Raw genomic sequence first — 26,533 nt, 5'->3', positions numbered from 1 at the left:
CCCTCTCAAGTGTCTTTGGTGAGGGTTGGGGTGGGTGTGAGACCAGTTACATTATGACTATTGCAGAAGAATAAAGGATTCACAGTTTGCTTTTGGTGAAGGTAAACTTCCCAAGAGGCTGTCATTGCCAACGTTTTCCCAAGTCATCTTCTAGGAGGTCAACTGACTCCTAGGTGAGTCTTGGTTTACTCTGCTTCAGTTTTCTGTGGCTACACTGTCCAAATGGCACCCACTGGTCACACATGGCTATTTGAGATGAACTAAACTAAAATCTGCCTCTTTAGTCACAGCAGGCAAACCAGGAGGCAAACAGCCAGCCAGAATCCATAGCCAGAAACACAGCAGATATAGAATATTTCTATCATCTAGAAATTTCTCATGGACAGCAGTGGTCTAGGTTCCTGGTGTCTGGTTTTTCCTTCATGGAGAATTACTTGCTGCACTAATATCCAAAGGTTTATTTTTAAAGCAACTTTACCAAAATATGACTTACTCACCCCCAAATTAATCCATTTTAAGTCTACAATGCAATGGTTCCCAATAAATCTACCCGAGTTCATCTCTAGACCATGGAACAAAAGAAGAGAGTGTATGCAGTTATGTAAAATAGTATGCAACAGTATTGACCACTGCATAATTATACTGCACTACTTTTGAATTCTTCAAAATTCAGGCCTTTTATTGATAGTTGTCCAAAAATACATTATCCTAGAGTTGAAAAAAATTATACAGTATTTCATCTGGGCTTTTTATTTCATTGAGACTTTAATATATTTGTATCTTTTGCTAGTATTGTTAGATTCTTTATAAGAGTTTTATTTTGTGGATTTTTTTTTGCCAATCTGGTCACTATATGATGCCATTTCAACGTTCTCAGGATTTTGATGAAAATAATACCACAATGATAAAGTGATACTCATTTTCTTTAGCCATTTACATATGTATATACACATATATGGCAAGTTATATATACATGTTTCTATGCTATACTGTGTAGAATACAATTCTATTATATGTCAACATATACAGTTTGCTCAATATGATTTCTGTCAATGTTATCAGTCATGGGGAAATATTAAGAGCCTGAATAAACATGGACAATATTTGCAGAATGCACATAACATTGAAGATGGTATATAAGCAAAAATGTGAAGTATATCACTTACAGCTTTCATATCGAATGCACTTTAAAATGTTTAATAGATTAAAATATTTAAATTATCTCTACCCACTTTTTTGGTTTTTTTTTCAAAATGTGTCTCTTGGATGATTTGAATTATATATGCTGCTCAAGATTCTTTTGACAATGCCTTAAATGTGTTTCTGATATTTCTATTCAGTTGATCACTGTTCAATAATTGTACCAAGTTGATAGCTGTAATTTTTTATCACTTTATGAATGTAAATTTCATGTGTGAGTATATACTTTTGATCCTAGCTCTTGGGAGGCATAGGATGGTGGATCTCTTTTTTGATATCAACCTGGTCTACATAGCAAAACCCTATCTTAAAAAAATCAATCAATAAATAAGCAAATAAATAAAAAGAATGTAAAATATTTGAAATTAATATGAACACAACCACATCTTTAGTAACAATTGATTTTTTATTGCAGATAATTCATATAATCAATTTACAAAATGTTACATAGTGTCATATGGGAACTCAATTTCATTGTAAATTAAACCTGCTTTTCTCTTTTCATTGGTTGCTTTTAGTTAACATTTTCATACACATATACAATTTATTCCGATTATTCTCACCCCCACATCGTCTCATCCCCTCCCCTATGACTTAAACATACATAGTCTTCTAAATTTAGGCTTTCCAATGTCTGATTTCTCTTTTATTTATTAGCATTCCTTTACCCTTTCATCTACATTTTATGGTATCTTAATAAGAAACCCATTCTTATTAGCCCATTAGCATTATCTCAGTGTTTGGTAGGAGACATTCACATTCTTCAGTAGCTTGTCATCAGTGCAAGAAATGACATCGAGGTCTCTCTCTGTGTCTCTGTCTCTCTGTGTCTCTGTCTCTCTGTGTCTATGTCTCTGTCTCCCACTCCCTCTATGTCTCTCTGTCTCTCTCTCCATCTCCTCCCCAATTGTTTTGTTTTCTAATACAAGGTCTCACACTTTAGTCTAGGCTAGCCTTGAACTCAAGACAATCCACCTACCTCAGCCTTGTGAGTGTTGGGATTCCAGACATACACCATCTTGCCCAGTGAATTTTATGACTCTCTTACATCCCTTTACCATTTCTGAATGATTTTTAATATTGCTGTGACCCTTTTCTAGGTTCTAGATGTAGATACATTAACTTGATTAGGTTTTATTTCTTAAAGATTTACTTATTTATGTACATGAGCACTCTGTTTGCAAGAGTGCCTGCATGTCAGAAGAGAGCAGCGGACAGAAGAGGGCATTGGATCCCACTACAGACAGTTGTCAGTCACCATGTGGTTGCTGGGAATTGAACTTGGGAGCACTGGAGAAGTAGCGCTCTTAACCACCAAGCCATCTCTCCAGCCTGATAAAAAAGATATTAAATTTCATTTTTTTGTGTTTGTTTGCAATCTTTCTTCTTGAGAACATTATGATGGGATGTCCAAATGATATTTAGTGGCAGTTGGTGTAGAAGGAGCCATACGTGTGTTGTTAATTTTTTATAATCAAATGCACGGATACAAACACTCTACTCCAGGGAGAATCATGACTGTTCCTCCGTTGGATGGGTTCCCTCCTATTTTTCTTTGCTTGTAAAATGTTTCTCAAGTTTTGTACTTTTATGATGAAGTCGGGGCTCAAAAAATTCATACTGTTTTGAAGAAAGCATGCTGTACCTTAAAACTTAATCTTAGAGCAATTAAATTAGTATAGGAATGACTTATTTTTTAAAAGCTTTGAAAGAACTCATCACTAATGTACTGGGATAATAGCACCTAGCTCACCCAACTGTTTTCTGTTTCTGACTTTGTGTATTTTATTACATGCCTGTGCAAAAGCAGGAAAGCATGACTATTAAATCAACTAGTCAGATAGTTGCAGGTCAGAATAATGGCTTTTTGTTGGTTCCTTTGTTTGCAGGCTAAGGATTAAACCCAGGGCAAACCCTTTACCACTAAGCTGCATACCTAACCCTGAACAGTATTTTTAAAATGTAATAAAAACTAATTTAACATTTTGCTGATAACAGTAACTTTTTACTGTTTTTTTTTAGTGGTTAATAATCTGCCAGTTTTTCCTGTTTTGTCAGAATGCACACTACTTTTGTGTTGGATTACTTTATACGACTGTGTTTTATTTTCTTACTGTGTTTTGGTTTATTACTTCCATGCTATGCATTTTGGGTACAGTGTTAATATGTGTTCGTTGTTACTCTAGTTTCCTTCTGAGAGGTCTACTGTGGAACATTGGCTTTCATTTTTGTGAGCTTGTCTCTGTAGAACTCTATTCTTTTTATTTAGTTTTGAATGTAATGGGAGAATATAGTGTCATAGATTCTATGCTCTTGTTTCTTGTTTCAGCAGAAGGGCATTTGTCTATCTCTATATACAATTAGTTTATGTAACTAAAGAGAATGTTTTAACCCTTTGTTCTCGATATACTCTCCATATGTTGTCTAGTCTACTTTACTTCTCCTGTGCTCCTGTCAGCCGTGGACTTTCTTTTCAATTTGTCTAAAGATTCTGGCATATATTTTAGTGCCTTCACCTGCAGTCATATTTCTGAGGGTCCCCTGCTGTTCCCATATGTGTTTACAGAGGATGATTCCAGGATGGTATGACCCACCCATAGGTTCCTTTTCTCAGCATTCAGTTTAATTCTTGGCTGATCATCTGCTGTCAGTGTCCTGTTATTCTTAGTCATTTCAGCACTTGCCCTTTGCAGAGAGTCCTCCTTCCTGAGTCATGTAGCCAACCCTGTGCAGTCAATGGCCTTGCTGAGTTACATTTTGTCACAGGCTGATTGGAGATATTTTGTTGGATTTTCTAGATAAGTCATTGCATCATCAAAATGAAATATGACTCTAGCAGGGAGTTTGGAGAAAGTCCTCTCGTTAGCCTGCACCCCGACCAGGGTGAAATTATTGCAAGCAGCTTTCTCTGTGTCTCCTTCATTTAATGTCAAATGTTCCATTGTTGCTTCCAGAGGAGCTTGAGGCCAGGTGTCCACCAGATGGGACCGAGCTCAGGCCCCACCAGTTCTTTAGTTTGGAGGAGCTGGAGGAAAAGGAAGCTCTGGTTTTAATCTTTTTCTTCCAGAATCCTTCTGCCTTAATTACATCCCACCATCATCCTGGAGGTTCAAGACTCACTCTCCTTTAAATACAGCCCTTCTCTAGAGGAGTGGAGAAGGCAGCGGAGTCTTCTCTGTGCAGTCCAGATATTGCAGATGTCTTGGTAGAGTAGGGTGGGGTTTAAACTACTCTGGAGGGTAAGGGAGATCTCACTTCTTTGTCAGGACACTCATCATCCTGACTCCTTAGTTCTCTCCATAAAATGGTGAAAGAGCAGTAACTGCCCATGTGCATTTCTATGTGGGTTAAGAGAGGTGACTCGGAGAAGCCTTTAAAAGAAACCAGGTGTCTGATACAAACTCACTGCTTCTTCGCTGAGCTACATGGACGAGCCTCAAGCAATACCAAGATGGTGATGGTCTTTGGAGATTTGGAAGTATCTCTTTGTCCTGTGGTTCCAGGGAGGAAAATGGGGGAAAGAACAAGAAGATGGGCATTCTCCAAACCTCAGTGCTCTGGTTAAAGAACTAGCTAACCAGGTGACTGGCTTGGGTCCCACTGTTCTGGAAACGATGGTGCTGTCTACACCTACTCATTCTATTGGGCTGTACTTTAGTGGATGGCATCCTGACTTTCCCCCTTGAAATTGATCAGTTGTGACATAAACAGGGTTGGCTCAAGAAGAGCTGCATAATTTCAATTATGCCTAAGTATCTTGTCTGTGAAATGGGAACAAATGTGTGCCTGCTCTTGCTATGCTGTTTTTCCTTCTGTCACAAGGGAGGGGTTTCAGCTCAGAGGGAGGGAAGCATGCTGTGCAGACAACCTGGATGTGAACTACTCTCTGATGCCCTACTCACCCCAGGATTCTTAGATGTCCTACCTGAGGCTTGGAATCAGCTGGGCATGCCAGGAGGACCACTAATACACCTTTCTGTCCTCTCTGCTGTTCTGTTCTTGCCTGCATTCGATTATTGAGCTGGCTGCACAAGGAAAGCCCTAGTTCTCATATGTTCTTTCATTTTGATCCTGGGAATAATCCCAACCTGTGATCCTCATTATACCAACTTGCCTTTCAGAATTGATGAGTGCATTTCTCTAAGACAGTCTCTGTTTGCTAAACAGGCACCTCTCTTTTTCAATGAGATCATCTTTTTCTCTCAGGGTTCTAACTCTCTCTTTGGAATCATCAGCTTAGATTTATAAGACTAAAGCAGTTTTAATTTTTAGGGATTCTTTTTTTTCCTTGTTTCTTTTTTTTCACCTTACATCCCAATAAGCCCCTCATCCCTCCTCTCCTCCCAGTTCCACCTTTACAAATCCTTCCCCCACTACCTCCTCCTCCTCCCTTCTTCACAGAGAATGGGAAGCCCCACTTCAGTACTACCACACCCCGGAACATCCAGTCATAGCAAGCCTAAGTGCATCCTCTGCCACCCAGGCACAACCAGGCAGTCCAGTTAGGGGAAGAAGATCCAATAGCAGGCAACAGAGTTGGCAACAATCTCTACTCCAATTGTTAGGGGACCCACATGAAGACCAAGTAGCACATCTGCTACAATGTGTAGGAGGCCTAGGTCTAGCCCCCTGCATGCTCTTTGGTTGTTGGTTCAATCTCTGTGAACCCCTGTGAGTCCCAGTTAGTTGACTCTGTAGTAGGAGACTAAAATGTTTTATAGCTCAATATGGATGGATAAGTGGATATGCAAATAACTCTAACTTCTATGAAATTTACAATGCCATGAGAACACTTCAGCAAGGATTTTGGCATACTATTTACAATTTCTTGAACACCATTGCTCACAGAACAGGAGTGATGGAAAGCAATCCCTTAGTAACTGAAGAGGCATAGGCAGGAAGGAGGAGAAATACTTGCTTACTGTATTGTTTGTAAGAAGAAAACCTCTTAACTGAGCTTAAAAAACCGGTTGGGCGCCAAGAATTGCATGTTACAGGAACATGCCTCTTCCTGTCATCATATCAAGGTACCTAACGGTTGGTTGCTTTTGGAGCAAGTATTTTTCTAACACACGTGTGAGCAGGAGCTTGTGGGAGACAAGTACTTAGGTCAGGGATCAATCAGAACCTGGCACAGGCCTTGGGTGTCTGGTATCATTAGTTACAGATCTGCCAAGATGCTTTGGGGAACATTTTAATTTAAATGCCAAGCTTATTTCAACGAAATCTCTCTGATACGATCTGTTGGGAATTTAGAGTGAAATAGACAAGTATTCATTTTGGAGGGCATTTGTGAATTAGACGGTATGAGCATAAACAACAACCAAACAAACAAACAACTAAAACAACAACCCATTCTGGTTGTATGACCCTCAGGATGTCCCTACTCAGTTCAGAGCTCTCAGGGAAAGTGTTGAAGAATCTTTGTTGGCTACATCAGTTTTTTCTATTGACATGTAAATGCAGAGGATTAGAGTCTACTACAGGAGGGGCAGGATCCTTTAGGTGATTAGTGAAACCATCACTTTTACAGAACTCCTACAGGAAGACCCCTTCATTTTGTCCTCTCACAAACTCAAACACATTTATGACAGTACATCTAATAAATCAAATGAAAAGCTGATTTGACAGTTCCTTTAAAACTATCTGAAGACAAACGTATTTTGAGGCTAAACTATGAAAGAAGGTAATATGGAGGTGAGGCCGGAAAAAGAATTAAAATGTTGTTTATTCATAAGAAAACATTTGTTAATGTGTAGGCCCTAATTGACTTGTCCAGTTGTTTTCCAAAAGCTTGCCAGGGGATCAGAAGAATTAAAACACCCCAAGAATAACAGGGAGGGATTTTGATGTTGAATCTGAGGAAAGGGTGGGCATGTTTATGAATGGAAAGCTCATTTCCTTAGGACTTCTTGGCAGTTTGGTAGCATATCATGATAATGAGGACAAAGTCTCTAAGTTCTGTCCCAAGGGACTCCCAGGTACTCCTGGGCCCAGGGAAAGTGTCTTTTCCATAACAGGGAATACAGTGAGAGAAAAACTGGAACTAGAACCAGGCAGGAGATAGAAATCAGAGTGCCTGGGATGGGGAAGTGGGTGGAGCCTCTGGTATGACACAGTGCACAAGAGTCCTGCCACTCTGCCAATGGCTCTGCCAGGCTCCACAGTGGTCTTGCACTCTTCTTTGGCTCCAGGAATGGAGGTTTAAGGAAAGTCTTTGCATATGGGAGTGACACATTGATCACTTATTTTTGACCCTGTCCCAAAAGATGGTCCTGATTTGGATGGTACCCACTAGGGGTTGGACAAGCAATCATCTCTGATGGCAGGTTTAGGAAAGACACAGTTGAGAGAGTCTACAATGATAAACCTCTGTGGGACAACGCAGAGGCACCAAATAAACTCTGGGGAGGTCTTCTGTCTCTTAATGCCTGTCAGTCATGCCATTCCTACCCCAGCTTCTGGCAACCAGTCGTGCACGTTGGGTTTAGCAGTCCAGGGGCACATAAGGAATTGATTTCTGTATGAGAAATGGGTTTGCTCCACTGAGGAACCTCAGTGGGAGCAGGATGGAAAGGGGCCGGGTTCTGAGTGAGGGAGGGGCTGGCAACAAGGTGCAGAACCAAGACCATGGTCCGGTGCCCTGCGGCCCGCCTGCGGAATGCCCCAGTCCCTGGGGATGCCTTCAGGTGAGGACAGGTGGGGGTGGCTTGCACCCTGATGAACCGGCCTAGGAGAGTGGTAAACACAATCCCAATGCTCCCGCTGCGAGCCAGGACAGGTCCCTTCGGCCTGTAGGGGGCAGAGCGAAGCTCAGGAGGCGATGGCCGCAGGTAGGTCACGATGGGCCTGGGGGCCCTCAGAAGCGGCCCTGGGCCTGCGCAGAGCCCTGAGAGGGGACTGAGGGGCCTGGGCGGAGCCCGGAGCTGCGCGCGACGCGCCTCCCCGCGTTGCCTGCGCCGTGGAGTGAGCGCCCGTGTCCTTCCCACCCCGCGGCTCCACGGTGTGGGAGCCGTGCCTGAGGGCATGCAGAGCTCCTCAGTGAGCGCGGGGCCTGAGGGCACGGGGAGCAAGTCGATGAGCGCTGGGCCTGCGGCCCGCGCATTATTTACCGCGACCGCAGCGGCGCGTGTGCCTGGCGTGTTTTCCTTCAGCAGGTGCCGGAAGCCCGGCCGCCTCCGCCCAAGCTGACTCCTCTCTCTCCCTCTCCGACCCCGGCAGGCCCCAAAGGTGATTCTGCCTGCAGGATGTTCTCCTTGCTGGAGGCTAGCTCTTCGCTGGCGCCACACCGCGATCAAAAAGAGAAAGAAAAAAAAAGAAAAAAAAAAAAAAGAAAAAAAAAAAAAAGCGGAAGAAGCGGCCAGGGAAGGGGACCGTAGAGGTGTTGGGGGTCACCTCAGCCATGGGCAGGCGTGCTATGACAGTGGCGGGGTTTCCAAAGGAGATTGCAGCCTCAGAGTGTCCAGGGACAGAGCCTGGGCCAGCCCTGCCAGGGTACCTCGAGGCGTGGCGATCGCGCGTACCCCTAGTCTGGCCGCCGGTCTGGTCCCCAGGGACAGCAAGCCGGGCGGCATGTCCTGCCAGAGCAGCATCATCAAGGTAGGCAGGAGACCCGCGCGTCCTTGGGCTCACTCTCCCCTCCCTGGGGCAGCAGTGGCAGAAGGAGGCCATGCAAAGTGAGCCCATTGGGTGGGGAGGTGAGGGTTCAGGGATGTTTGGAGAGCTGAAGCAGGGATTGCAAAGCCCATGGCATTGAGAAAGAATGGACAGGTGATCTGGAGTGTGCATGAGAGCTGTGCTCTGACATTCGCAGAGCAACTTGGGGCTCTCACCTCTCTCCAGATTGACTTGAATTAAATGGCCTTGTACCTCCCAGGGCAGGACAGGCTTTTCAGAGGCAACTTAGCCTGGTGGCACACTCCCTGTAATGTTTCTATTGTATGTTAAAGAACGGGGATCCGGGATCGTGGGAAAATATTTTCTTAAAACCTCAGGCAATGAATATATATATATATATGTATATATATAAATATAAATATATATATATATATATATAATTTAATAGATTTCTTCTGATCTACTTTGTAATTGGTTGCCCCTTGCAAGGGATGGTATTTGGAGGATGTAAAATACCCTCCTTCAATTACTGGGAGAAAGGGAACATAAACAGAGATTTCCTCTTTTTTAGCCTCCAAAGCTCTGAGAGATTACAGTTACGCATAATTTAATTCGTTCCTACCTGCTATGAGCCTGCCTCCAGATCAGCAAGTTCCTTTGGAATGGTTTTGCTTGTTTTTCGTTTATTTTCCATGGTGCTGTTTAGAAAGCCACGAATTGTTTTGTGAATTTTAAATTTCAAGAGGTGACACCCAGAGTTTATGGTGGTTTCCTTCAAATATTGCCGTGTAGTTGCAGCATAAAAAAATATTTCCTGTGACAAGAAGTGGAAAACAAAGTCGATAAGCTAAGAAAAGTAAAGCCTTGAGCCAGACCAACCATTTGGCTTCCTCAAATATGGAGCAAGCATGGAATGTTGCTTTTTCAGAATCGAAAGGGTTTTTAGAATAGGGCAGTGAATACTGTGTGGTGCTAACCCGTACTTTTTGTGGCTGACAACAATTAGGTTACAGGTCAGAACGTGCCAACAGCACAGAGTTGGCACTGGTGGTATTTGAACTCAGAGTGGTCAGGAACTGTGAAAGTTTCTCTGTTATCACCCTGGATCCATCTAGTGAAATAGACCACTTTGATGCTGTGTAAGAGGCCGTTGTGAGGGCTGGAGAGATGACTCAGTGGTTAAGAGCACCAAGTATTCTTCCAGAGGTCCTGAGCTCAAATCCCAGCAACCACATGGTGGCTCACAACCATCTGTAATGAGATCTGATGCCCTCTTCTGGTGTGTCTGAAGACAGCTGCATTGTCTAACGTATAAATAAGTAAATCTTACCCTCCCCCCCCCCCAAAAAAAAAAGAGAGGCCGTTGTAAAACTGCATCTAGCCTTGTCATCTACTGCTTCACTTTCTATGTGGACAGGGCACAGTTGAAGGTCTTAAAGATCAAGTACATCGCCTGTCTTTAAAGATTAAGTGTATCTCCTAACTTTTAAACCAAGAAATGTAATGTCTTTTTGCTGCTTGTGTAGCTTTTAGTGATGTATCTTATCTCCTAGTACATCCTTTGTTTCCATGATAGTTGTTTTCAAGTATATATGATTATCGATCCTATTTGCAGAGCTATTCAATATTTCTGTTTTTATTGGTTAAATATTTTTGGTAAATTTGCATTGTGATATCATTAAAATGCTATTGAAAGTTTTAGAGAATTTACCGGTTTGTGTAATTTTAACAACCTTTCCCCTCAAGGATTTTTGGTGGCCTGTTTTCACATTTAAAAGACTGGAATTTATTACCATCTATAGCAGGATTGATAGGGAAGCACAATGGACAGTGACAGTGTTGTTCCCTTTGACAGTTGTGGGAGCCAAGAAAGAAGTGTGACTTGTATATTTGTGACTTACAAAATCGAGACTGAGTATCATTAGTGTAGAAGCCCATGGAAAATATGATGAATTTTTCAGAAATCACCAGTTAAGAAATGGTAGTGTTGCGTATATTGAATTCTGAGTTTCAAAGTTATGTTTCATTTTTCTTTACTCCTTAATGAAGCTTTTTATTAAGTTTTTTATTCACCATTACACCCTTAGATGCACAGTGCTAGGATCATAGTAGGTGCTCAATAAATCACTTAACCATCGGGGCAGAGGAATGGTAAGAAAGTATGTATTTTCTATAAGTTCTTTTAGTTTTGGGAACAGGTGGTTTTAGGTTTACCAGGCATATTTTGGTATCTTGTACAACATAAGACAACTTGACAGAATCCCCTTTCTGGCCATTATGTTCAAGTTATTTTTGTCTTAAACCTTCTTGAAAATCATGGAAGTAGTGTGGAAACTTGATTGTACCTGCAGTATAGCAAAAGAGGCCAGTCTAGATAGGTAAGCACTTATGTTTCTCCATGAGCTGATGTCTTAAAACATGTAGACTTTAGGAATTTTGTGTTGTGTTTTCTAAAGATACATCGTACAGCATACAGATAACATTGTAATAGAATAAAGGAATCTTTTGATTTAGCACCAAGTTCCATAAAGCAACGACTACTGCCCAGCTCTCTTGGGCATATGAATAGCAGAAATTATATTTCACTTTTTTAAAGAAATAACAAAAGTACTTAAGGTTAAGCAGAGTTCATGGGAAAAGGTCCCTGTGGTGTTTCTCTTTGGTTTCTTGTGCTCTTTCTAGAGAATGGCTTTAAGAAATCAATGCGCTCAGGTGGTCAGCGTGGTCAGGCAGTCATGAGCAGATGGTTAAGCAATGTACTAGGGCCCCATAGGCCAGTGAGCCCAGCTGAAGAGGAGAGACTAGGCAGTTAGCCTGGCTGAAGAGCAGAGGCTAGCCAGTGAGCCTAGCTGAAGAGGAGAGACTAGGCAGTGAGCCTGACTGAAGAGCAGAGGCTAGCCAGTGAGCCCAGCTGAAGAGCAGAGGCTAGGCAGTGAGCCCCGCTGAAGAGGAGAGACTAGGCAGTGAGCCCGGCTGAAGAGCAGAGGCTAGCCAGTGAGCCTGACTGAAGAGCAGAGGCTAGGCAGTGAGCCCAGCTGAAGAGGAGAGACTAGTCAGTTAGCCCGGCTGAAGAGCAGAGGCTAGCCAGTGAGCCTAGCTGAAGAGCAGAGGCTAGCCAGTGAGCCTGAGTGAAGAGCAGAGGCTAGCCAGTGAGCCCAGCTGAAGAGCAGAGGCTAGCCAGTGAGCCTGACTGAAGAGCAGAAACTAGCTAGTGAGCCAGGCTGAAGGCTGAAGAGCAGTGATTTTAACCTTTATATATAAGTTCTTCAGTTTTCCAAAAAGTTTCTCCAAAAGTTTGCCTCCAAAATGTTCGGTTAAAAAGTTCTCTTTGCTCTTCTTCTTATTTCCTTTCCTCTTGCTCTTATGTCACAATAATTTCCTTACTCCCAAGGCCTTACTCTCAATGCTATGCCTTTACTTCTGAGTTCTTCTTGAGTTCTGTCCTGTTCAGTTCAGTCTTGTCTAAAAAGCTTTCTCTCTCTTTGTCCTCAGCACTTGTATATCTTTCTGAATACATCATCACATGGTAAAAAATTCACCACAAGTTTGCACAGGAATTTAAATCATAAGTTGAATAATATGTTTACAACAGAGAATGTTTACATGCATATCCATTAAGAGTAATTATCAGGATAAACTGTCATCATCTGTCACTGGCTCTACAGGTTCGTGGGGAGTTAAAAGCTGTAATTTTTGTGAGAAAAGCATAAGTGAAATTACCTAAAGGCAAATCCAGTCAATTTTTTATGTTCAGTCCTTGCACCTATAGTAAATCATTAATTCTCTTTTTATGAACTTTGGTTAATTGGTTTATATGCTCTTAGAATGGGCTCTAATTTGTAGATGCCTGCTTGGTATTGCAGAAGCAATTTACTTTAAGAATGGCAGAGTTTTCAATGCAATTTTGATTATCAGAGAGAACATAATAGCACTCCTACTATAAAAGGGCTAAAAATTACTAATCTAATTTTAGGAATTCTTTTACAATCATCATTAAGAATTAAGAAATCATCTATTTGTCTATACAACATCACTCCAAGACAATACATCTTCGTTTTTCTGTGGTGATCTGCTCAAGAATGTGTTGTAAAGAGCATGACAAATACAGAGGCAAATGCTTGCAGCCAACCATTTAGCTGAGAACAGGCTCCCCAATGGAGGAGTAAGAGAAAGGATTGAGGGAGCTGAAGGGGTTTATAGCCCCATAAGAACAACAATAAGAAACATCCAGAGCTCCCAGGGCCAAAACTACCATCCAAAGAGTACATATGAACAGACGCATGGCTACAGCTGCATATGTAGAAGACGATGGCCTTGTTGGGCACCAATGGGAGGAGAAGCCCCTGGTCTTGTCAAGGCGTGATGTTCCAGTGTAGGGGAAAATCAGAACAGGGAGGCAGGTAGGCGTGGGTGGTTGGGTGGGTGTGGTAACACCCTCATGGTAGAAGGGGGAGGGGTGTTATAAGGAGTTTTATGGATGGGAAACTAGGAAAAGGGATAGCATTTGAAATGTAACAAAAGCCCTCTCTGGGGAGGGGACAGCGGCTAAGGTGCTCCTAGCCCCTACTTCCCTGCTGTCTCCCTTTGATCAGGACTCTGGTGCCAGGTGTCAGCTTGGGACTCTCCATGGACTGCTTCTGGCACTGGTGCTGGTGTTCAGGACCAAGAGCATGATGAGCAAGGAGCACATGGTTTGTCCCGATTCAGAGCTGGGCGAGTGGCCACCAGAAGACAAGCATAGCTTCCTGTACGATCATGAGGTCTTCTTGGGCAAGGAGGACTTCAAGACCTTTGATAGCTAAGCGTGGATGAGAACAAGGAGAGGCTGGGGAAATTGTTGATCCAATTGACAGTGATGGAGGCGGCCTTGTTACTACTGAGCAGCTGGAAGTTTGGATCAAACAGGTACAGAAAAGATATATCTACTGTGGCTAAACTCTGGAAGAATTATGATAGGGGCATAGACGAAAAGATCTCCTGGGAAGAATACAAGCAGTCCACTTATGGCTACTACCTGGGAAACCTTGCTGAATTCCAAGATAGCTCTAATCATCACACCTTTAAAAAGATGCCTCCATGAGATGAGAGGAGGTTTAAGGTTTCAGACCTTGACAGCGACCTGACAGCTACTCAGGAGGGGTTCATTGCTTTTCTGCACCCAGAGGAGTTGAAACATATGAAGGAGATTGTAGTTCTGGAAACCCTGGAGGATATCAACAAGAACGGGGATGGTTTGTGGACCAGGATGAGTATATTGTGGACAAGTTTTTCCCACGAGGACAATGGCTCTGAGCCAGACCGTGTTTTGTCCAAATGGGAGCAGTTCAATGATTTCCTAGATCTGAACAAGGATGGGAAGCTGGATAAGGATGAGATTCGCCACTCGATCCTCCCTCAGGACTATGACCATGCAGGGGCTGAGGCCCGGTGTCTGGTATATGAGTCAGACAAAAACAAGGATGAGATGCTAACCAAGGAGGAGATTCTACAAAACTGGAACATGTTTGTGGGAAGCCAATCAATTACAAGCCATCAATTACAAGGAAGATCTTACCAAAAATCATGATGAACTTTGAAAGACACTCATCCTCATGTGGCCAACGGTCACGGGCTTTCTGCAGATGTTCTGGGTGATTGCTATAGTTTTCAGGTGTATAGCAGTTGTGTCCCTAAACCATGAGAAACCTTACTAAAGCTCAAATCACACATTGCACCTCAAACAATAATAGTTCTACACTCCACTTTCATCAATGGACAGTTCAGGGAAACAGAAATTAGCCAGAGACATAGAGAAACTAACAGAAGTTATGAAACAAATGGATTGAACAGATATTTATAGAACATTCCACCCTAAAACCAAAGGATATACCTTCTTCTCATCACTTCATGGTACCTTCTCCAAAATTGACCATATAATCGGTCACAAAACAGGCCTCAACAGATACAGGAAGATAAAAATAATCTCATGCATCCTATCTGATAAGCATGGACTAAGGCTGGTCAGCAATAACAACAAAAACGACAGAAAGCCCACATATACATGGAAGATGAACTCAATGTCAACTTAGTCATGGAAGAAATAAGAAAGAAATTAAAGACTGCTTAGAATTTAATGAAAATGAAGATACAACATACCCAAACTTATGGGACAAAATGAATGCAGCACTAAGAGGAACACTCATAGCTCTGAGTCCATGCAAAAAGTAACAGGAGAAAGCATATGTCAGCAGCTTGACAGCACACCTAAAAGCTCTAGAACTCCAAGAGCAGTAGAAGGCAGGAAATGATCAAACTCAGGGCTGAAATCAACCAAGAAGAAACAAAAAACATCTCTACAAAGAGTCAACAAAACCAGGAACTGGTTCTTTGAGAAAATCAATAAGATAGATAAACCCTTAGCCAGACTAACCTGAAGTCACAGAGAGTGTATGCAAATTAACAAAATGAGGAATGAAGAGGGAGTCATAAAAACAGAATCTGAGGAAATTAAGAAAACTCATCAGATTGTACTACAAAAACCTATATTCAACAAAACTGGAAAATGTGGAGGAAATGGACAATTTTCTAGACTGATACCAGACACCAAAGTTAAATCAGGAACAAATAAATCCTCGAAACAACACCATAACTCCTAAAGAAATAGAAGCAGTTATTAAAAGTCTCCCATCCAAAAAGAGCCCAGGACCAGATGGGTTTAGTGCAGAATTCTATTAAACCTTCATAGAAGACTTCATACCAATACTTTCCAAACTATTCCACAAAATAGAAACAGAGAGAACACTACCAAATCCCTTCTATGAAGCCACAATTACTCTTATACCTAAACCACACAAAGATACAACAAAGAGAGAGAACTTCAGACCAATTTCCTTTATGAATATTGATGCAAAAATGCTGAAGAAAATTCTTGCAAACTGAATCCGAGAACACATCAAAATGATCATCCATCATGATCAAGTAGGCCTCATCACAGGGATGCTTCCGTTTAATATATGGAAATCCATCAACGAAATCTACCATGTAAACAAACTCAAAGGAAAAACTCCATGATCATTTCCTTAGATGCTGAGAAATCATTTGACAAAATTCAATACCCTTTCATGAATAAAGTCCTGGAAAGATCAGGAATTCAAGGCCCATATCTAAACATAGTAAAAGCAAAATATAGCAAACCAGTAGATAAGATCAAACTAAATTGAGAAAACATGAAGGAAAATCAGGTTTTCTAAAATCAGGGACTAGACAAGGCTGCCCACTCTCTCCCTACTTTTTCGATGTGGTACTTGAAGTCCTAGCTGTAGCAATCAGACAATGAAAGTAGGTCAAAGGGATACAAATTAGAAGGGAAGAAGTCAAAATACTAATATTTGAAGATGATATGATAATATACTTAAGCGACACCAAAATTCCACCAGAGAATTACTTAATCTGATCGACAAATTCAGCAAACTGTTGGAGTATAAAATTAACTCAAACAATTCAGTAGCCTTCCTCTACTCAAAGGGCAAACAGGCTGAGAAAGAAATTAGAAAAATGATACCCTTCACAATAGTCCCAAATAATATAAATTATCTTTCTGTTACTTTAACAAAGCAAGTGAAAGATCCACATGGGGTGGGGAGGCTCTGGAAGGGGCTTATGGATTGGAAACCTGGAAAAGGAACAACATTTGGAATGTAAATAAAGAAATATATCTATTAAAAATTAAATTTAAAAAAAGATAAAAAAACACTAAGAAATAAAAAAAAAAGAAAATGTGAACAAGAAAGAAATTTTTGGATTTGAAAAAAGATGAATGCCAGGTATTTGAAAAACTGTATGACCATGGTAAACACTTTAATATACTTGAGAAATTTTTTACTTGTTAATGAACTGGGCCTATTTTTTTTAATAGTGAATATAAATATAGTCCCTTTCTGACTGTGAGGCTAGGAATCCAGATGTAGTGGAATTTATTATTTGTTCAGTCCTGAACCTTGAGCCTACCTCTATCACAGCTTATGCCAAGGCAACAGGCCAAGATGATATCTAAGCCATTGACCAAACTGTCTGGACTAACAATTACAGGTGAAATTCCTCCTTGTACATGGGAGTAGAGGAATAAAGGATACCTTTGAGGATTGAAAAAAAATGAAATGTACCCAAAAAAGTCCAATAAAAAAGTCAAAAATAAAAAAAAATGAAAGAACTTAGAGAATGCAAAGGACTGGGGTGCCATTCCACAGTCATGATGTGTTTCTTCTGTGATAGCTTACAGATTAACTCACCTCTCTATGACTTTTCTTATTTGAAATTAAGTAATGGTTATCATCTGTGGACTGGTTGGTAAGAACAAAAGCTTTGCCTAACTTGAATAATAGGTCCCTCCAGAGCATGTGCTTAACATTCTAAGCACAGAGATATTTGCTGAGGGGACTAAAAACAAAATCCAAACATAAAACAGCGATTTAAAAAAATTCATGCTGGGATTAAAGGCATGTTGCAATTTTAATCAGCTTTGTAGGTATTTCTAAAAAAAGAACCAAAACACAAAAATCCTATTACAGTTCTAGCAGTTGCATCCAACAAAGAGAGAGCTGTGAGGTAGTGTGTGCTGCTTCTTTCCCCAGATAACCATGGGCCTCAGGCCTGCATCCAGTGAGCTGGACCTAAGAGCAGCCTAGTTGAAATTCCTGCTGCCATGGCAGGATTCTGCAGGACAATTTTCCTTTGACAACAAGGAACGGGTGTGGAGGAGACCTCTTGGTGGGTCCTCAAGGACTGCATTTCCTATTCTACAGGGAGAAGCCCTGCCAGGTCTTTGAGCAAGGCCAGCAAGCTGTTTGGGGAAGTTTCTGGTATTGTGGCAGAGGTCAAGGAATGAGTGAAAGAATGGCAGCTCCACTGAGAGCAAAGGCTAACCCTTCTAGGCCTGTGACCTCCTAATTTATCTTTTCACCTGATGCCTTATTCACATTTTCTTACTATCATACAACTATGATCTTGATGAGCAGCTTGTCTCTTGTTTTCTCAATCAGTTCTTTGTTGTCACAGACTTTTTGAACTTATTCCAGCACCTGGGACTTTTTAATACCTTCTGTATGGAGTAGGACCCTTGGTGGGCCTGTCATATCTAAAATAGCAGCTCTGGTAATCCAAAAATGGGACCCCAGTATATCTCAGGCCAGGAAAGATGTCACCCATCATTAATGAAAAAGCAAGGGAAAAAATTACATAGGAAAAATATGTGCCTTAATCAAAAGAAAAGACCCTCAACTTCTAAGGACTCCACAATCTCCACCCCTCTATTTTGAGCTTTGCATAGTGATGTTGTACAACTGGAGATGGTAGTAAAAGGCATTGCTCTTCCCACAAAAGTCATACATGATTTTCACTCTGACATCTGTGAGGTTAGGTGGCATTATAGTACACACTCAGGTGGCATTACAACACCTAGGATAAGAACACAAAATCCATATATGACAATGCCAAATGGACTCCCTCCTGAACTTATGGACCCATTAGAATCGATGATTAACCTGATCTTAGGGCTTTCCCGTCCATGCCCGTCCTCCTGATTTTATGTTTGATATGAGTAAAAGATAACAGTGCAGCCCCAAATATCCTTACGATAGGACTTGGAAATTCAGGAAGAATGATATTGGAGAAGTGATGGCTATGTGGTTACAATGTAGTAACACAAGGTCCAGGTTGATGTTTGCTCACTGATGTTCAATTTAATTGTCTTGTTATGTTTCAAAAAGTGAGAATGTCCAACTTAATATATAAAAGGTACAGAAATTTATAATTTTATATATGCCCTGTAGTTGACCCCTATATTCCCAAGAAAAAGGAGTTTTATTGCAAAAAAATAGGATTATAGACCACTGATTTTGTGAAATATATGGATGTGTAAATGGAAACAATGTCAGCTGTCAAGGACTGCACAGTAAGCAAATATTTCTAGGTATTATACAACCAAAGTAAGAAGAAAGATATTGGCCTCGAGAAAAAGGGAAAACCTTGGGAATAGAAATGTATGTCACATGCATTGTCTAAGGTGGTAGATTTATTAATTTATTTTTTTATTTTATTTCTTTTTTATTAACTTGAGTATTTCTTATTTACATTTCGAATGTTATTCCCTTTCCTGGTTTCCGGGCAAACATCCCCCTAATCCCTCCCCTTCCCCTTCTTTATGGGTGTTCCCCTCCCCATCCTCCCCCCATTGCCATCCTCCCCCCAACAATCATGTTCACTGGGGGTTCAGTCTTAGCAGGACCAAGGGCTTCCCCTTCTACTGGTGCTCTTACTAGAATATTCATTGCTACCTATGAGGTCAGAGTCCAGGGTCAGTCCATGTATAGTCTTTAGGTAGTGGCTTAGTCCCTGAAAGCTCTAGTTGCTTGGCATTGTTGTTCATAAGGGGACTCGAGCCCCTTCAAGCTCTTCCAGTCCTTTCTCTGATTCCTTCAATGGGGGTCTCGCTCTCAGTTCAGTGGTTTGCTGCTGGCATTCACCTCTGTATTTGCTATATTCTGGCTGTGTCTCTCAGGAGAGATCTACATCCGGCTCCTGTAGGCCTGCAGTTCTTTGCTTCATCCATCTTGTCTAATTGGGTGGCTGTGTATGTATGGGCCACATGTGGGGCAGGCTCTGAATGGGTGTTCCTTCAGTCTCTGTTTTAATCTTTGCCTCTCTATTCCCTGCCAAGGGTATTCTTGTTCCCCCTTTTAAAGAAGGAGTGAAGCATTCACATTTTGATCATCTGTCTTGAGTTTCATGTGTTCTATGCATCTAGGGGTAATTCAAGCATTTGGGCTAATATCCACTTATCAATGAGTGCATACCATGTGTGTTTTTCTGTGATTGGGTTATCACACTCAGGATGATATTTTCCAGTTCCAACCATTTGTCTATGAATTTCATAAAGGCATTGTTTTTGATAGCTGAGTAATATTCCATTGTGTAGATGTACCACATTTTCTGTATCCATTCCTCTGTTGAAGGGCATCTGGGTTCTTTCCAGCTTCTGGCTATTATAAATAAGGATGCTATGAACATAGAGGAGGATGTGCCTTTTTTATATATTGGGGCATCTTGTGGGTATATTCCCAAGAGATATAGAGCTGGATCCTCAGGTAGTCCAATGTCCGATTTTCTGAGGAACCTCCAGCCTGATTTCCAGAATGGTTTTACCAGTCTGCAATCCCACCAACAATGGAGGAGTGTTCCTCTTTCTCTACATCCTCCCCAGCATTTGTTGTCACCTGAGTTTTTTTTTTTTTTCCGGAACTGGGGACCGAACCCAGGGCCTTGCAAGCACTCTACCACTGAGCTAAATCCGCAACCCCACCACCTGAGTTTTTGATCTTAGCCATTCTCACTGGTGTGAGGTGAAATCTCAGGGTTGTTTTGATTTGCATTTCCCTTATGACTAAAGATGTTGAACATTTCTTTAGGTGTTTCTCAGCCATTCGGCATTCCTCAGCTGTGAATTCTTTGTTTAGTTCTGAACCCCATTTTTTAATAGGGTTATTTGTCTCCCTGCGGTCTAACTTCTTGAGTTCTTTATATATTTTGGATATAAGCCCTCTACCTGTTGTAGGATTGGTAAAGATCTTTTCCCAATCTGTTGGTTGCCGTTTTGTCCTAACCACAGTGTCCTTTGCCTTACAGAAGCGTTGCAGTTTTATGAGATCCCATTTGTCGATTCTTGATCTTAGAGCATAAGCCATTGGTGTTTTGTTCAGGAAATTTTTTTCCAGTGCCCATGTGTTCAAGATGCTGCCCTAGTTTTTCTTCTATTGCTTTGAGTGTATCTGGTTTGATGTGGAGGTCCTTGATCCACTTGGACTTAAGCTTTGTACAGGGTGATAAGCATGGATCGATCTGCATTCTTCTACATGTTGACCTCCAGTTGAACCAGCACCATTTGCTGAAAATGCTATCTTTTTTCCATTGAATGGTTTTGGCTCCTTTGTCAAAAATCAGGTGCCCATAGGTGTGTGGGTTCATTTCTGGGTCTTCAATTTTATTCCATTGGTCTATCTGTCTGTCTCTGTATCAATACCTTACAGTTTTTATCACTATTTCTCTGTAATATTGCTTGAGTTCAGGGATAGTGATTCCCCCTGAAGTCCTTTTATTGTTGAGAATAGTTTTAGCTATCCTGAGTTTTTTGTTATTCCAGATGGATTTTCAAATTGTTCTGTCTAACTCTTTGAAGAATTGGATTGGTATTTTGATGGGGATTGAATTGAATTTGTAGATCGCTTTTGGCCATTTTTACTATATTAATCCTGCCAATCCATGAGCATGGGAGATCTTTCCATCTTCTGAGGTCTTCTTCAATTTCTTTCTTCAGAGTCTTGAAGTTCTTATTGTACAGATCTTTTACTTGCTTGGTTAAAGTCACACCGAGGTACTTTATATTGTTTGAGTCTATTATGAAGGGTGTCGTTTCCCTACTTTCTTTCTCGGCTTGTTTCTCTTTTGTGTAGAGGAAGGCTACTGATTTATTTGAGTTAATTTTATACCCAGCCACTTTGCTGAAGTTGTTTATCAGGTTTAGTATTTCTCTGGTGGAACTTTTGGGATCAGTTAAATAGACTATCATATCATCTGCAAATAGTGATATTTTGACTTCTTCTTTACCGATCTGTATCCCCTTGATTTCCTTTTGTTGTCTGATTGCTCTGGCTAGAACTTCAAGAACTATATTGAATAAGTAGGGAGAGAGTGGGCAGCCTTGTCTAGTCCCTGATTTTAGTGGGATTGCTTCAAGTTTCTCTCCATTTAGTTTAATGTTAGCAACTGGTTTGCTGTATATGGCTTTTACTATGTTTAGGTATGGGGCTTGAATTCCTATTCTTTCCAGGACTTTTATCATGAAGGGGTGTTGAATTTTGTCAAATGCTTTCTCAGCGTCTATTGAAATGATCATGTGGTTCTGTTCTTTCAGTTTGTTTATATAATGGATCACGTTGATGGTTTTCCATATATTAAACCATCCCTGCATGCCTGGGATGAAGCCTACTTGATCATGGTGGATGATTGTTTTGATGTGCTCTTGGATTCGGTTTGCCAGAATTTTATTGAGTATTTCTGCGTCGATATTCATAAGGGAAATTGGTCTGAAGTTCTCTTTCTGTGTTGGGTCTTTGTGTGGTTTAGGTATAAGAGTAATTGTGGCTTCATAGAAGGAATTCGGTAGTGCTCCATCTATTTCAATTTTGTGGAATAGTTTGGATAATATTGGTATGAGGTCTTCTATGAAGGTCTGATAGAATTCTGCACTAAACCCGTCTGGACCTGGGCTCTTTTTGGTTGGGAGATCTTTAATGACTGCTTCTATTTCCTTAGGAGTTATGGGGTTGTTTAAGTGGTTTATCTGTTCCTGATTTAACTTCGGTACCTGGTATCTGTCTAGGAAATTGTCCATTTCCTGCAGATTTTCAAGTTTTGTTGAATATAGGCTTTTATAGTAAGATCTGATGATTTTTTGAATTTCTTCTGAATCTTTAGTTATGTCTCCCTTTCCATTTCTGATTTTCTTAATTTGGACACACTCTCTGTGTCCTCTCCTTAGTCTGGCTAAGGGTTTATCTACCTTGTTGATTTTCTCAAAGAACCAACTTTTGGTTCTGTTGATTCTTTCTATGGTTCTTTTTGTTTCTACTTGGTTGATTTCAGCTCTGAGTTTGATTATTTCCTGCCTTCTACTCCTCCTGGGTGTATTTGCTTCTTTTTGTTCTAGAGCTTTTAGGTGTGCTGTCAAGCTGCTGACATATGCTCTTTCCTGTTTCTTTCTGCAGGCACTCAGGGCTATGAGTTTTCCTCTTAGCACAGCTTTCATTGTGTCCCATAAGTTTGGGTATGTTGTACCTTCATTTTCATTAAATTCTAAGAAGTCTTTAATTTCTTTCTTCATTTCTTCCTTGACCAGGTTTTCCTTGAGTAGCTTATTGTTCAACTTCCACATATATGTGGGCGTTCTTCCCTTATTGTTATTGAAGACCAGCTTCAGGCCGTGGTGGTCTGATAGCACGCATGGGATTATTTCTATCTTTCTGTACCTGTTGAGGCCCGTTTTTAGACCAATTATATGGTCAGTTTTGGAGAAAGTACCATGAGGAGCTGAGAAGAAGGTATATCCTTTTGCTTTAGGATAGAATGTTCTATAAATATCTGTTTAGTCCATTTGGTTCATGACTTCTCTTAGTCTGTCTACATCCCTGTTTAATTTCTGTTTCTATGATCTGTCCATTGATGAGAGTGGGGTGTTGAAATCTCCTACTATTATTGTGTGAGGTGCAATGTGTGTTTTGAGTTTTAGTAAGGTTTCTTTTACGTATGTAGGTGCCCTTGTATTTGGGGCATAGATATTTAGGATTGAGAGTTCATCTTGGTGGATTTTTTCCTTTGAAGAATATGAAGTGTCCTTTCTTATCTTTTTTGATGACTTTTAGTTGAAAATTGATTTTATTTGATATTAGAATGGCTACTCCAGCTTGCTTCTTCTTACCATTTGCTTGGAAAGTTGATTTCCAGCTTTTCACTCTGAGGTAGTGTCTGTCTTTGTCTCTGAGGTGTGTTTCCTGTAGGCAGCAGAATGCAGGGTCCTCATTTTGTATCCAGTTTGTTAATCTATGTCTTTTTATTGGGGATTTGAGTCCATTGATGTTGAGAGATATTAAGGAATAGTGATTATTGCTTCCTGTTATATTCATATTTGGATGTGAGGTTATGTTTGTGTGCTTTTCTTCTCTTTGTTTTGTTGCCAAGACGATTAGTTTCTTGCTTCTTCTAGGGTATAGCTTGCCTCCTTATGTTGGGCTTTACCATTTATTATCCTTTGTAGTTCTAGATTTGTGGAAAGATATTGTGTAAATTTGGTTTTGTCATGGAATATCTTGGTTTCTCCATCTATGTTAATTGAGAGTTTTGGAGGATACAGTAACCTGGGCTGGCATTTGTGTTCTCTTAGGGTCTGTATGACATCTCTCCACGATCTCTGGCTTTCGCCATGAGTCTCTGGCGAACAGTCTGGTGTGATTCTGATAGGTCTGCCTTTATACGTTACTTGACCTTTTTCCCTTACTGCTTTTAATATTCTTTCTTTATTTTGTGCACTTGGTGTTTTGACTATTATGTGTCGGGAGGCGTTTCTTTTCTGGTCTAATGTATTTGGAGTTCTGTAGGCTTCTTGTATGCCTATGGGTATTTCTTTTTTTAGGTTAGGGAAGTTTTCTTCTATGATTTTTTTGAAGATATTTACTGGTCCTTTGAGCTGGGTGTCTTCACTCTCTTCTATACCTATTATCCTTAGGTTTGATCTTCTCATTGAGTCCTGGATTTCCTGTATGTTTTGGACCCGTAGCTTTTTCCGCTTTACATTATCTTTGACTGTTGAGTCGATGATTTCTATGGAATCTTCTGCTCCTGAGATTCTCTCTTCTATCTCTTGTATTCTGTTGGTGATGCTTGTATCTACGGCTCCTTGTCTCTTCCTTTGGTTTTCTATATCCAGGGTTCTTTCTCTGTGTCATTTCTTTATTGCTTCTATTTCCATTTTCTTTTTTTCGGAGCTGGGGACTGAACCCAGGGCCTTGTGCTCACTAAGTGCTCTACCACTGAGCTAAATCCCAACCTCTATTTCCATTTTTAACTCCTTCAATTGTTTGATTGTGTTTTCTTGGAATTCTTTCTGGGATTTTTGTGATTCCTCTCTATAGGCTTCTTCTTGTTTATTTATGTTTTCCTTGAATTCTTTCAGGGATTTTTTGGTTCCTCTCTGTAGGCTTCTACTTGTTTATTTATGTTTTCCTGTGTTTCTCTAAGGGAGTTCTTCATGTCTTTCCTGAAGTCTTCCAGCATCATGATCAAATATGATTTTGAAACTAGATCTTGCTTTTCTGGTGTGTTTGGATATTTTCTGTTTGCTTTGGTGGGAGAATTGGGCTCCGATGATGCCATGTAGTCTTGGTTTCTGTTGTTTGGGTTCCTGCGCTTGCCTCTCGCCATCAGATTATCTCTAGTGTTACTTTGTTCTGGTATTTCTGACAGTGGGTAGACTGTCCTATAAGCCTGTGTGTCAGGGGTGCTGTAGACCTGTTTTCCTGTTTCCTTTCTGCTAGTTATGGGGACAGAGTGTTCTGCTTTCGGGTGTGTAGTTTTTCCTATCTACAGGTCTTCAGCTGTTCCTGTGGGCCTGTGTCTTGAGTTCACCAGGCAGTTCGCTTACAGCAGAAAAGTTGGTCTTACCTGTGGTCCCGAGGCTCAAGTTTGCTCGTGGGGTGTTGCTTATGAATTCTCCGAGGCAGTAGCAACCAGGAAGATCTGCACAGCTCTCTCTGGGCGCCCCTGTGCACCAGGGTCCCAGATGGCGTTAGGTGTTTTCCTCTGGAGTCAGAGATGTGGGCTGAGTGTAGCCTCTTCTGGTTTCCCAGGCGTGTCTGCCTCTCTGAAGGTTTAGGTCTCCCTCCCACGGGATTTGGGTGCAGAGAACTGGTAGATTTATTTTTAAGAAAAATCACCCTCATCCATTGTCCCTAGAGATTTGGGTGCTAATAAAAATCTCTTATCCAATTCAGGGTTGTAAGCAACTCTCCCCAGCAAAATCATTGATGACTTCTAGTGATGCAGAGAAAAATATCTAGCTTTGGAATAGACGTTGCCATACAGTATTCCCAGTGACACATTAGAGACTGCAGGAAAGGGCCCCCACAGAAATTGATCAATTTGGGGAGAGCTAGTTAGCAGGTAGGCCATAGAACTTCTCAGTGACATCATCATTTGACAATCTATTGTGTCTAAGAGATCCCTAGAATCTTCTGTGATGTCACCAGTGTTGTGATGACACCAGTTGGCTTTGTGATATTCCTTCAGTTCCCTTTGGGTTCACAAACAGGCATGTTTCGCCAGCTGCTCAGGCAATTTTGGAAGGAAAGTGGAGATCAAGGAGAGACCACACCAACACAGAAGGAAGCTGACCTCCTGTGTAGTAAAACAGGAAGGATGAAATCATTCTGAGGAAGGCTTGGGGAGTCCTGGGCAGAGTTGGGGAACTTCCTCGAGGTGGTAGGTTTGAGATGTGCCTTCTAAGACTAGGCCTTACAAGCAGGAGCCTTGGAATTTCTCAACGGCAAACCAAGAGTCAGGAGTTCCTGATCATTAATTTGAGAGAAAGCCAGAAATTGGCAAGCCTTCAGTTTCTTTTCTAGAAGTTTTAATTGTGAGTGTCAATGAATGCCAGGAAGAGGCACTGTGAGATTAACAATGTGACCATCCATGGTTGGGAGTTGAAGCACTTCATCCTCTAGATTACTGTAGGTTACATAAGTCTCTGATGACAAGAACAAGGAAGGATGCACCCCTAGTCATGAATTTAGGTCTCAGACACTTTGCACTGGAACACATATGATTAGAGCTTGATTATGCTAAACATTATGAGCTCCAGGATTTATCTGCACCACATCTGCTATGAGATATCAATGTCCCACTTGTTTATGTCTGAGTCAGGTTATACGTTTCAGGGCGAGGGGTCCTATAATAGTGATTGTGGCACATGTATAGCATTAGAGGTTGGAAAGAAGGACATAGCTTAAGAATCCAGCTCAAAGAAAGCTTTTCTGCTCTTTCAGGCATTCACGCAGTCTATACCATTTCCTTTTCCTTAACCTCCTTTTGGGATTCAGAATGGTCTTTTCCTCTTGTGGGGCATGAAATAAGCAAA

The 26,533-nt window shown here is 41.1% G+C and overlaps 1 protein-coding gene and 1 long non-coding RNA gene across 14 annotated transcripts in view; one reads left to right on the top strand and one right to left on the bottom strand.

Annotated features, from left to right (window-relative positions):
- Erich1 (glutamate-rich 1) overlaps nucleotides 1-26,533 on the bottom strand; it is a gene marked incomplete at its 5' end in the record, with an annotated part of 52,793,804 nt that overhangs the window by 41,677,881 nt on the left and 11,089,390 nt on the right.
- Nucleotides 7,913-26,533, top strand: part of Rcn1-ps15 (reticulocalbin 1, pseudogene 15) — an 88,867-nt gene continuing 70,246 nt past the window's right edge. For 3 of the 14 annotated variants that reach the window (XR_015639866.1, XR_015639877.1, XR_015639878.1), the window contains exon 1: nucleotides 7,997-8,033. This is a non-coding gene — a long non-coding RNA (reticulocalbin 1, pseudogene 15). Of the gene's footprint in view, nucleotides 8,034-8,149; nucleotides 8,800-26,533 lie in introns of those variants that run through there. The other 11 variants (XR_015639868.1, XR_015639867.1, XR_015639860.1 and 8 more) reach the window with 9 other exon arrangements.

The sequence above is a fragment of the Rattus norvegicus genome, chromosome 16 (assembly GCF_021556685.1).
Source record: "Rattus norvegicus strain SHRSP/BbbUtx chromosome 16, alternate assembly SHRSP_T2T, whole genome shotgun sequence".
NCBI lineage: Eukaryota > Metazoa > Chordata > Mammalia > Rodentia > Muridae > Rattus > Rattus norvegicus.
The sequence above is the reverse complement of the archived record's forward strand: the minus strand, read 5'-3'. Positions and strand labels throughout refer to the sequence as shown.